This window comes from Pelodiscus sinensis, chromosome 2, assembly GCF_049634645.1.
Source record: "Pelodiscus sinensis isolate JC-2024 chromosome 2, ASM4963464v1, whole genome shotgun sequence".
Lineage (NCBI taxonomy): Eukaryota > Metazoa > Chordata > Testudines > Trionychidae > Pelodiscus > Pelodiscus sinensis.
In genome coordinates this window covers 166,527,257-166,540,833 of record NC_134712.1, presented here as the reverse complement: position 1 = coordinate 166,540,833, position 13,577 = coordinate 166,527,257, and the positions used below count along the sequence as shown (strand labels likewise).

At 42.5% G+C, this 13,577-nt stretch overlaps 1 protein-coding gene across 3 annotated transcripts in view; it reads left to right on the top strand.

Annotated features, from left to right (window-relative positions):
- Positions 1–13,577, top strand: part of SUGCT (succinyl-CoA:glutarate-CoA transferase) — a 473,567-nt gene that overhangs the window by 219,107 nt on the left and 240,883 nt on the right. The gene's annotated exons all lie outside the window — the stretch shown is intronic.

Here is a 13,577-nt window from a genome sequence, read left to right as displayed (position 1 = left end):
AGAGTATTGTTTTCATTTTGAATTTATCAATATTAAAATTCATCTGCAATTCATTAAAATTCATCTGGTCTGGGGGACGGGGAGCAAAGCAGAGAAAAGCGGCGGAGCACATGGGCAGCTGACAGCCCAGACGCATCTGGGCTGTCCGCTGCCCGCGTGTTCCGCCGCTTTGCTCCCCGTCCCCCTGGTCTGCAGACCAGGGGGACGGGGAGCAAAGCAGAGCAAAGCCACGGAGCCTGAGGGCAGCAGGACAGCCATGGCACGTCTGGGCTGTCCTGCTGCCTCCGTGCTCCGCGGCTTTGCTCCGGACGCCTGTGATGCAGCAGCTGGGGCGCTGCCGGTTGGTCCCGTAGTGCCGCTCTGGGCGCTACTGGACCAACCCGGCAGCACCCCAGCTGCTCTGCCCCAGGCGTCCTGATTCAGCCACTGCTGGTCAGTTGCAGCAGCGGCTGAATCAGGACGCCTGGGGCAGAGCAGCTTGGGTGCTGCTGGGTTGGTCCAGTAGCGCCGAGGAGTGGCGGCGCTACTGGACCAACCCAGCAGCACCCCAGCTGCTCTGCCCCAGGCGTCCCCAAGTCAGCCGCTGCTGAAACTGACCAGTGGCTGACTACAGGAAGCCCCTGCCCTGGGCTTCCTGGAATTAGCCGCTGATCAGTTTCAGCAGCAGCTGACTTGGGGATGCCTGGGGTTCTTAAGTTGAATCTGTATGTAAGTCAGAACTGGCGTCCAGATTCAGCCGCTGTTGAAACTGATCAGGTTCAGCAGCGGCTGAATCTGGACGCCAGTTCCGACTTACATACAGATTCAACTTAAGAACAAACTTACAGTCCCTATCTTGTACGTAACCCGGGGACTGCCTGTAGATAGTATCATGAGCTTTTGGCACAACCCACTTCTTCAGATGAATGGAGTTATTAAAGGCCCGGTTTCAAAATAAATAGAGGAAGGGGAAAAGGGGGAGAGAAGTATTCAATTAGAGTCTCCATGCTACATGAAGCTGATAGAGAGGTTGCAAATTGTTCTTAAGTACCCATTGTTTGGTTTTTTATGTCATTAGGATGTGGAATGTAGTGGACCATCCAGCCAGTGACTTTATTCATACCTTTGTTATACGAATTAAACCTGTAAATGAAGTTACGTTCCAAGGCTTCCCTGTGTATTTGGCTTGTGGAATTGGCCTGAAACAGTATGTGACTTTGAGATCTATTAATAAGAACTAGGAAGTTTTTCTTCATGTAGCACACAGTCAGCCTATGGAACTCCTTGCAAGAGGACGTTGTGAAGATTAGGACTTTAACAGGGTTCAAAAAGAACTAGATAAATTCATGGAGGTTAGATCCATCAATACTTATTAGCCAGAATGGGTAGGAATGGTGTCCCTAGCCTCTGTTTGTCAAGGGCTGGAAATGGATGACAGGAGACGGATCACTTGATTGATTGCGTGTTTCTGTTCACTCCCTTTGGGAAATCTGGCATTGGCAGAATACTGGGCTAGATGGATCTTTGATCTTACCCAGTATGGCCATTCTTATGCACAGGTGGTTTAGTTCACACTGAGTTGACGCATTCCAGTTGGAGTCCAGTGTGTAAGTTGCACTTAGAGCTCTGCCCTCCTGTAATTCACATAATTTTGTATACATGGCAGGAGTTTGGTATGTTACAAGCATGTGGAATTCTGCTATAAAAGCTCATTATCCTTTGCTGCTGAGTTGTGTGCATTGTGGAATTTTTCTTACTGTGGGAAGCATTGTGAAAGCCAGTGGAATTCTGGTAGATTGGGTTAAATTTAAAAAAAAATCCCACGATTCTGTTTCTTCTGCCCTATGCTTTCTCTCTTTCTGGGTGGGCTAGCACCATTTGAATTACTGTTAGCCTGTATGAACCCAACAGTGCCCTACTGTGCTGGCAACTTCAAATACACAGAGGCTGTTGGGGCTTTATTTTGCGCTCAGATTTCAGGGCTTTGGTTTTCGACTTAGCCCGCCACATCACTGGGCAGATGATATGGCTGCATCAATGACTTTTCCAGCATTAACAGAGGCAGGAAAACAAGGATGAGAAAGAGAAGGATTCTATCAAGCAGCATCTATTCATGAGCAGTTTCTGGAGCAGTTTCACACAATGCAGCATCATTTCTAGGCTCAGGAGATCAGCATCGATTCGTGGGAAGGCATCATTCTGCAGACCTGAGATAATCAGATTAGTGACAGAATTTCAGGATGGCAAAGGTAGCCTTTTTGAGACCTGTGTCAAACGAGTCCTGAAGCTGTAGTGAAAGTATAGCAGCAGGTGGTGTCCTGTACCATTGGTTGAGCAGCTCACCATTACAAGCTAAGAAGTGAGCCACACTCAAATGTTACCAGTCCATAACTAGCCAGTTCAGCATGGACTGTGCATAAGGTATTGTGTCACTGGGTTAGAAAGCTTTATAGATCTCAGGAGATAATTAAAGGGTCCTCAAACTGTGTGTGGGCAATTGACGGGACCTATCATTTGCGCTCTCACAAAGGTTCAGAGTTTATAAACAGAAAGTAGCATTTCTTTGTGATGCCTCTGATGACCTGATGCCTGATTTTATATGCAGGTTAACAAATGGAAATATAGTGTGTTCTGGTACAGTCCATGATGCTAGTATATTTTGGAACTCAGCTCTGTTTGCCATAAGAAATAAAGGAGGCTTTGCCCCCAGGATCTTTATGAACATAGATTTCTCTGATTATCCTGGGAGACCTGTCGTATTCTCTGCTTCCCTTGCTAATGAAGGCATTGAAAGGCCACCAGAACAAATTGCACAAAAGAACTATTTAGCTATTGCTTCAGTCATTGCAGAATAATAGTGACTCGTGCATTTGGCCATCTGAAAGGAAGCTGGCACTGTCTGTGGGCCAGGTTAGAAGCAGCAGGAGGAAAAAATGGCTAAGATTATAGTTGCATGTCGTATTTTGCACAATATCTGTGAGTAGGGACAAAGGCCTAACAATTGGTGGGGGACCTGGTTAGTGGTTTGAGCAGCCACTAAGGCACCCATTAGAAAATAGAAACAGCCAGGGCAGTGTTTGTAGGGTTACTTTTTGCTCTTACTTTGTCTCAGGCCCAAAACTGTACAGCTGCACATCCATCTGTTATCCTGAGGGGTGGGGAAGTGGTGATAAGTTGGATTGTGGACATTGCAGGTTTTTGATGGGTGGTAAAAATGAAACATTGTGGCATTCTTTATTTTATATAAGTAGGGAAAAGCCACCATTTTCTTGTTCTATGCATTGCAGATTCTGTATGAATGTTGTTTAATATTAAAATAGTTGAAAATTCAATCTGTTCCAAAGCATCCAGAAATAAACCTTTGATTGAAACAACAGTGAAACAGTTTTAAAGTGACACAATGCAATGGTGGGTGCCATGCAATAATGTTGGGGACGAGTTGCGGGATCCAGTTTGCAGTCAAGTATACAGCTTGAAGCTGCATTCTGGTGTACAGTGTTGGGACTTACACTAATTGGCGTTGTTATAGGCCTTGAAAAAGGTGAGTTCCCAGGTGCAGTTCTTGTTGTCTGGAATTTAGGCCAGGGAGGGCAATGGCATCTGGGAGCATGGTTGCAGGAACATATACATATACAGCCGGGAACATATACAGGTGTCCCATTGCCCTGTATCATCCATCAACTGTTTGAGGGCATTGTGTTTTTGTGTGCCTGCTAGCAGCATGCACTGCAGCTGAGCATTCTGCTGCTGGATCACCTACAAGAGTTGATTTTGCATGACCCAGTGTTTCTCTACAGTATCTTTTATTGTGACCAGATGTCCTGATTTTATAGGAACAGTCCCCCCCATCCCTTACTCTGATTTTTTTCACACTTGCTAATATCTTTTGCCATGGCAGTGTTCTGTCTGGTAATTTCTATGCTGTATATGGCCATTTTATCACTCTCTCTGGATAGCTCACTGTCTTTTTTCCTTCTCTGGTTTCACATACACCTGTCAGCTCTTTGTTTTTTTTTTTTCATTTTTGGAGGGGGATTCTGCCACTAGGTTTGCAAATATTTCATCCAAGTTCCGCATCCAAGTTCCCTTTTAGGTTAGCCAATTGCTCAGCTGTTGCTGAAGCCCCCATCGTTCAGGGTCTTGACCACTGCAGATGTTGTGTTTGGAGGAGTAGGGGAAAAAAAGATAATTATTGTGCACTTTACAGAGGGGCTGGTACAGTGGATTTTTAACATGATTTCTGCTTTCCTCTCCATGAGATTCTTTGGAGTCTTGGGGAGACCTCAGACCTGCTAAGTGCTGCATATATGAGGAGGGATACATTGGGGTTTTAGAGTGTGCAGTTTGGGTTTGCATTTGTGCCTCGGAGCTTTTTGGGGGATTGAGAATTATTCCTGGTTTGCCTTTGCAGTTAAGGTTGTACCTTGAAGATGCTTCTATGGATTGGTTGAGTTAGCAGGCGGCACCTGGGGACCAGCTGGATAGTAATCTTCTCTGTTTCCACTTTAGACTGGAAGGTTCAACAGTGGTGTAATTGCATAAAATCCCAACCAGCTCCTCGACAAATGGACAGGCTATATTTCCACAGTCATACTGTGGTTTTAATGCAAGTCTTCCTGAACTGTTTGCTCTTCATCCAGGATTGGTTGATGTCCCAGTCATGACCTCTTTCTCAGACATGCAGTGCTCACAAACACATCTTTAGTGTGGTAGCTGGCCCCCGGAATTTGCTGCTCTGATGCTTCTTCCCAGCTGGCAATGAGATCTAGGCTCTCGGCACAGCTTCAAGTGGCTGCTTGAGGTATGTTACAAAGACTGCTGGAGTAATATCATTGTAGTTCATCTGTACTAGAATCCAGGTGCAAATAGGTCATCACCCCGGCATTCACATGGAGGGTACCCCAGTAAACAGACAGGCTAGTCACAGATGCCTGAAAAGCAGTGTGGGATAGAAGTTTGAGGACTGCAATAGTAGCATGAAGCTACATTGCATGCACGTGAAATAGTAGCTCACACTAACTCAATTCACTTTGAAATCAAATACATTTTGACAGAGTCCTCCAGAGTTTGTGGTAAGTGCAGGAGTTAATGCACTGTAAGGAATTGCATTGTATGTTTGTAGGAATTTTCACACCAGCTATCTTGAGCTAGTGTGCACTAAACCCCATGCATAGACAAGTCCTAAAACACCAGTAACAAAAATTTTATCAACCTTTCCATGACTCTTGAGTCGAGGATGCTGAAAAACTTCAAACTGGCTTCTACCTGTACTGTTTGTAAACACAAAATACATTTATTTTCTCTTATTTTCCTTCTTTTCTATACACAGAAAAGTTCATCTTAGAATTGCAGTCTTCTTTCTTGGTTAGAACAGTAGGGAGAAGGAGACTTGGAGAAGGGGGCATATTTCTAGCTTTTGTGTTTTCAGTTTTAAGTGTTTAAAAAAAAACCTAATTATGGAACATTTTGATAAAAGAAACTAACAATTAGTGCATGTTTTACATAACTGTTTATGGTGTTGCTTAATAAACCATACTACAATTTTTATAACAATTATCACGTGAAGCATTCTTCAAAGGAAGCTTTGTGTCCAAGAGCTAGAAATTATGAAGCAACAACTCCTGCCGCTATCTTTATTTCTGCAGCTTTCATGGCTGTGCCGGACGGCTCCCCTGCCCAGGTCAGCACAGGGAGCCGGGAGGAGAGGGCCGTTTTTGGGGGCACAGAGGCGGCTTTTGAACCATGGGAAGGGGGGCCTTTGCAAGCCACACCTGGGGGGAAAAGGGGCCGCATGTGGCTTGCAAGCCTCGGGTTGGAAATGGCTGATTTAGTGGGTCTTAACTAGACCACTAAATTGAACTGCAGAAGACTGATGCTGTTGATGCTGCCACAATCAATCTTCTGCTTAGTGAAGATATGGCCATTACTCATATTGTCAGTGTTGGTAACTTGTCTGTTAACACATGAGTCTGCATAATTTCAATAAAAGTTACTTGGCTGCCATGAAGCCTAATGGTTCTAATCAGAAATCCAACATTTGTCCAGAACACCAGTGAGATGAGGCCCAGAAGCTGTAACACCACAAACCTACTGGTGTCGGGCAGAGTATATTTGTTCATGAACATCCTTTCTTTGATAGTACTGGCCTTTCCAAATCATTCTCAGCTCTCTACCCCCACCCCGTGCACCAGTCTGTCTATGCTGTTGTAAATGAGACAGTTTTGGTCAATGCAGTCCATGTAAGGCAGTAGTGATGCTCATGGTGCAAGGCATTATGAAGATCTGGCAAAGTTGATGATGATTTATTTAATCCATTTCCTAAAGCTGCTATCACCATGGTAGCTAAGTGTCTTGGAAGGTGAAAACAAATGACTGTTCCTCTGTTTTCTTCTTGACTAGGACCCTGTAACTAACATATTCTCCAGGTCCTGGAGAGAGGACAGCAGATGCTACTGAATCTTTGTAGCCTATCAGTTGGATGTTCAGAAAGTAAAACAGCTATTCCAGCCTTCTTTTCCTGGTCATTACCCAAACAGATATTCAGATGGTAGGTGCCATAAAAATAGATGGACCACCAGACGGTTTTGATTTTTTTTTTCAGCATCACCAACAAAACTGATAGTCGCGGGGGGAGGGGGGAGAATAAAATATATTAATCTCCATAATTTCCTCTGAGAGATTTAAATTAGTGTCACATTTGACTATTAATCCTAATTATGTATGTATCCTAATTATGTATATGGCAGAATAGAAAAAAAGTGAACCTGTCTGGACATATTTCAAACTCCATAAAGCTGTTTACTGAGTTACTTTTAGAATAAGGTATGCAGTCTGTCAGCCTTAGTCCCCAACCCTGCTCCCCGAACATCCTGCTCTTGATTTTTTTTTTTTACGTACTTTCAAGTAGAATAGCTTGAACATGTCCTTTTGTTAAATTGGAATGATAGCTGATGTACACATATGGAAAAGAAAATACTTCAGCTTTTGCATGCATTACGTTTCCGTTTTTTCATCTGTTTAAGAATACAGAATAGGTGCTATGTGTTTCACAGCTCTGAATGCTGGTCCAAATTTTTCTCTTTTTTTTTTAAGTGTTGCCATTTCTCTAATACAGATCATTTTCATTGAGGTAATTTTGGTGCAAATTTGAAGGGGGACGCTCGGAGTGCTTGTCTAGGCATTTACTATTCCTTTGATACAATTTGTTACTTCAAAGGTGGATAATTTTTTTTGCCACAGCACTCATCATTCTGGAAATAGGAAATCCAATTGAGTAGCTCACTCCTCCTCCTAATAAAATGACCTTTTCATTCCCCGCTGTATTGGATATAGTACAAACAGGATTCTGACATGGAAAATGCACCATTTCCACCCCCAAGCTGCCTCTTAATGGACTTCCTTCCTCAGCCTTGCTGTTTTGAGATAGGCACAATAGAGCTCACATTGCTGGCTGTGCCTAGAGTTCTGCTGGCCGGGCCTGTCATCCCGGATGATGCACCCAACCAGAGTTTGCTAATTTATTTGGATTTATTTCCCTCCACCTCAGTTCTGATCTCACTGGGCCTTACAAAGAGTAGAGATGTGCCAGCCTAAGACTGTTCCAGGGCTGACCTGATTTCATCATGGACCTCCCTTGCACAAGTTGGGCAGCCATCAAGGCCAGAAGTGAGGACCCCAACACATTACTGAGAGCGCTCTCTGTCAAGAATAGCCTCAGCAATGCCTAGATCCCACTTCTGAAACTCCCTTTTGGGTCAGGACTCCCAATCTAAGAAACACTGGTCTCCCCTGTGACATCTACGTAGTATAGAGTAAAAGAACATAAAGGACCAGATTTCATAGTGAGATGCCAATTTCCTGGTCTATGATGCATTTTCTACATGACTGTGAATTTGGTATGACCTTACTCAAAGTTGGTTTTGTTTCAAGTTGTTTTTCCAAAATAATGATTTTTAATCCGTAACTGCAGTTTTCCTTTTTGATGAATTTTATCCAGCCTTTTATGTCACTTAGGGTATGTCTACACTACCCCGCTAGTTCGAACTAGCGGGGTAATGTAGGCATACCGCAATTGCAAATGAAGCCCGGGATTTGAATTTCCCGGGCTTCATTTGCATAAGCGGGGCGCCGCCATTTTTAAGTCCCCGCTCGTTCGAACCCCGTGCCGCGCGGCTACACGCGGCACGAACTAAGTAGTTCGAACTAGGAAGCCTAGTTCGAACTACCTAGTTCGTGCCACGTGTAGCCGCGCGGCACGGGGTTCGAACGAGCGGGGACTTAAAAATGGCGGCGCCCCGCTTATGCAAATGAAGCCCGGGAAATTCAAATCCCGGGCTTCATTTGCAATTGCGGTATGCCTACATTACCCCGCTAGTTCGAAATAGGAGGGTAGTGTAGACATACCCTTAGAGATAATGGTTTGCATTTTAAAAATATTTTATAGAGTAAATGTCAGACACTAGGTCCAGCAACACTACACTTCAGTAGTAGGCCAAATGACACAGCATGGAAAACTCAAGTGTCTGCTTCAATGGTGTAATCTAAGTTCGTTTTGATTAGGGAGAAATGGTTCCCTAATCTTTCTAATGTCTGTGCTGTTTTCTTTGAGTCAGGTGTTTTTAAGCACTATGCTGTCTTTCTAGCAGCAGGATCAGAAAGATTGTGGTTCTCTCCTGAGTCATGCTCTGGGAGAATACATTTTTAAATCAAGATGTGATCAGGGAATTATAGCATTTATTAGCACTATTCACATAGTCAAATCATAGTTAATGGGAAATATGGAAAAAAGAAACAAAATATTTACAAACCAAATTAACAAACTACTCAGCAGTTCGTGCTATTAGAAAGCTTTATTACATTTGAGAAGGATTAAAGATAGTTTTATCATAATTTGCAAACAAACATTGGTAGACCTCATACCCTTGGCTTCTGTTGCAATAGCTCAGAGAGAAGCTGGAACATCTGTGCAAATGCCAGTGTGCAGAGGAGAGAAACAAGCTCACTGCAATGCCCTGTGCTTTTGCAACCTACTGTAAGCCCTCTGTTTTTCCACCCTTCTCATATAATTCAGGAGCATTTCAGTTTGCTTGATACTCATGTCTGCCAGTGTCCTCCAAAGACTGTCATATAGGACTCTCATGGGGTAGTTCCTTGTCCCTCACCCAAGGAGCATTATTGAGCCCCTGGGCTTCCTGGCACCACACCCCATGTCTTCTGCAACAGATACAGATATACCACAAAGCCCACTCTTCCCCAGGAGGTACAGCCTCCCCCGCCCATCCAGAGTCTATAGTAGATGCCCCATTCACCAGGGCAGTGTGGCTTGGCTTAGCCAGGGTCTCTATAAAAGCTCTCTTTACCAGGGCAGTGCAGCCTAGTGACCAAATCAGTAGTCCAGGTATACTGTCCCCCTTGGGGGATAATGAGGTACACGGCCCCAGGCCCTTCCTCTGTACTGGGTTTCAGCCCAGGGCCATGTCAGTGGTAAGCAGGGAGCTCACACAAAATACACTAAGCTCTCGGGGACTCCAGTTCCCCACCCTGGGCTACTTCCTACTCTGTCCAGGATTTCCGGCACGTTACCCATCTGCATCCGCTGAGCTGGGCCCTTCCACATCTGGTCTCTGCTGGTTGGCCTCTTCTGCAGCATCCATCTGCTGCTGCTCCTCCTCCTCCTCCTCTGGGCTGGAAGCCTCCCTGGCTATTCCCTAATGGCTGGCCTCCCAGTCTGGCAGCTTACATGCAGGAGCTCAAGTAATACACCAGTCCTCTCAACAGCCACCCCAGTCTGAGCCTCCCTCCAAGCTTTTATACCTGGGCTTCAGTCTGAGCATGCCCAGCAGGGCTGTGGGAGCAGCCTTCTTTAGCCAGGTGAGCTGGTTAGGCTCAGCTTTCACAGTGAAGGGCTGGTGCCTCCTGTCAGAGGGGCTACATCTACACTACAAGCCTCTTGCAGAAGAGCAAATGCATAAGGGTGCTCATTTGCATATGTCATGCTCTCATTTGCATTTCCTCTTCCTTTCCCTTTTGCCCAAGAGTTTTTGTGCAAAATGGTGTGTAAACGGCGCCTTTTTGCGCAAAACCCTCTTTTGCGCAAGAGCCATTCTTGTTTTTGTGCAAAAGGGGGGTTTTTGCACAGAAAGGCACCATATACACAGCGCTTTTTTGAGCAAAAACCTCTTGTGCAAAAGGGAAAAGAAGAGGAAATGCAAATGAGGGCGCAGCATATGCAAATGAGTGATCTATTTGCATGTACTCTTCCACAAGAGGCTCGTAGTGTAGACGTAGCCAACAACATTATCACATGCTTTTGGATAGTTAATAAAGCAAATGATCAGTAGGTGATCATAAGCTCTGAATTTTTAATGGCTGTGGTGGATATTCATGATTTGCTTGTGTATGCCTTGCCCCTCTCTGAAACCAGCTTGTTGTGCTAGTAGTTCTGCTTCTGTCCTTCGTTGTTAAAAACATGTTTTGTATTTAAGGGCACATTATCAATACAATCTAGTATGGATACAGTAGAAGTAAACTTTTACAAAACCTAATAGCAATGGAAATGTTTTCATGCATTTAAGAAATTAATGGGAGATGCAGAGAGGCTGTGAGATAGAGACACCTGTTTGCAACCCCCAGTTTAATAATTCATTATTTAGAGCACTGATGTTGTTTTCTAACTGGCTGCAAAAGGAGTACACCAGAAAATTTCCTAGCTTCTCCCACCCTACATTCTCCAGGGGCTGTGTGTTTCTGCAACACTACTGACCCTTTCCTATCCAAGAATCAAGATGGAAATTAGGATATTTTAATGACTAGAGATTTGACAGGCAAAAGCTACCTCATGACTCTCAGTAGAAATAAATGGTAAGCAGAGGTTTTTATTTTAAGAACAAGCTGTACTGGTGATGTCTGTAATCCTTTTTGTTTGATAATCCAATTTGGTCAATTGTACTCTGAATTTTAGATATTTCTTGTTTCAACACTGTAGAAGAAATACTGGCTCGCAGAGTGAATAACTGAAAAAAATCGTGAGACATGCTCATACTGATATAAGGGGAATTGCCTTTTGTTTTAGGAATTCACTGTACAGCTAAGCTGTGAATATTTTTGTCCAGGCTATAAACTTGGGATGCAGTGTTGCATGCGGAAATGGTTTTCTTACTCTAGTGTATTTATTGAATTTATAAATGTAGAATTATGATTACATAACTGCATGAGTTCAAGGAGAGCACACGTGCATTAAAGCTGCTGGATGAGGATTTTAACTTACAGGCTATCAAATATCAAAGGAATTTTGTAGTGCAAGTTGAGTTGTTTCACCTAGGATTGCTAGGAGATTTTTTTTTTTTATTTTAAAATCTGAAATATCTTTAATTTTAAATAATGCAGGTTACAATGCATTTCTTTCATATCATGGCTGTAGAAACTTTGTAACTGCTCTGTGATGAAGTGCAGAGAGGACTGGAGATGTCTCAAAAAACCAAAAATTTACCAGAGAGAGTACTGTCTAGCTCTTGCTCTGGTAGGGTAAAGACCTACAGGTTCTATAGTAAGGGGTCTAAATCTCCTTTGTTTCTTTCAGCCAAGGCTCCTTACCACAGATTTATATGTTACATGATTGAGTCTCTTGTAAAAAGAAAAAAGTTCACCTGAAGTTGCATATATTTGAAGGCAGAACAAGCTTAAAAAAAATCAACCCAACCCTCTCTAAATACACAATTAGACTCTATCCCTGTGAACCCAGTTGTGTGGGCAATACATCCACACCAAGTATCATTTAAAGTCAGTGAAGCTCTTCCTAGTTGCAAAGGATGGGTTCATATTCACAATTGCATTTCAGAACTGTGACATTATTCAGTATGGTGTTTATGCTTCTATATCACTGGATTTTTTTAAATTACTGATGAAGGTGGACTATTGACTAATTTGTGTTTTCATAAATGCCATTTTTCCTCTTAGAAAACAGAATAAATAAAAAAAAAAATTTGGTGCCCATTTTCAAAGAGTTTGGGTGCCCTAATAATAAAATAAAAAGCCAAAAAAAAAAAAAAAAAAGAAAGAAAACCGACCAACTGTAGTTTGGCAAATATTAACAAATTGGAGTTTATCTGAAGTTGGGGAACCCAAAAAACAATACAAAGCCATACAAAAAGGAAAAAAAATTTTTTTTAAATGGTGCGAAGAAAAAAAAATTTGCACATAGTCCTAAAGATTACCACAGAAGTACTTTTATGGGGAGAGAATTTCACAATTCTGGCTTCCTGGGGGAGAAAACTGTCATCTTCTGTTATCTCATGACTGTACTGTATTATATTAAAACTTTTAACATCAACAGTCTCATTGACAATTTGGGTCCTTCAGCTTGGAAGAACCTATATCATTTATCACTTTAAATTCTTTAATACAAAATTGCACTTACTACACAGTAGGCAATCACTGATGATAAAACTACAAACCAAGTTACCATATAAAAATAAATGGCCTAATGTGAAACCCTGAACTCCAAAGTTTGGAAATATAGATTTAGTGGTCTTCTTCTTTTAAAATTCACATTGTTTTATCTAGATAGATAGGTATTGGTAGAACACTTCTTTCATGCTGAAAAGTGTGTACTAGAATGTCCAGAGACAACAGAATGAGCCTGAGGACACAAGCATGAACATATTTTTGCTTCTGTAATCTGAATGTCAACGGCTATTTATTTAATTATTTTCAAAAAAAATTATGTCTGTCTTTTAAAAAGCATGCACTTAAGCACAGACAAAGGATGATATTCCACATCAGATTTAGGTCAAGAGCTTCAATTGCAGAAGAAAATGATGGATGTTTCCTTTAGGGATGATGGAATGAGAAGATGGTACATCTCTGACTGAGTGTAATACTTTTAGGACTTCTCTCCAGCCCCCAAAGAAAGAAAGAAGATCCAGAGAGTGATCAAAATGTGATTTTCTTTTAATGCATATGTTTTTAAAAGACTGCCCCTTTTGTTTTTCAAAAGATTTCAGCTCTCTTTTGTTGCCTGACAAAAAAAAGAATAGACAAATAATAAAACTTCTCAAAAGCGCCTCTGTGATTGCTGCTGGAAGACCTTCGGCCCAGGCAGTATGTTTTATAATTGACACACACTTATTTCACAGACTATCCAAGATCACTTGTGTAACTCCGGTGATGATAAATATACTTGCCTTGAAAATTAATCAGACTTGTCATGGGAGCATAATGTTTATGCATCCTTAAATAATTGACACTCGTGTTGAAAGGATTCTGATTTCAGTAACCATTCATGTTTTGCTGTGAGGCACATCTATATTCATTTTGTTAAAAAGAACAGCAAGAAATTCATTAAGTATGCCAGAAGCCTGCGAAAGAATCATCAGGTCCACTGGATCCCCAAAGACTAAAGGGAGTAATTAAAGATAGGGTAATTTCTGAGAAGCTAAATTTTCTTTGCATCACTCTTCACCAATGTTCCCTCTAAGCTTAACAGCAGCACAGTCTCACAGGTGATTAATCAACCCCTCCCAGTCAGTCAACTCCATACAGGGAGCCCTGAGCCTCTGACAAGGCAGGGCTGATTAATCACTTGTGAAACTCTGCTGCGC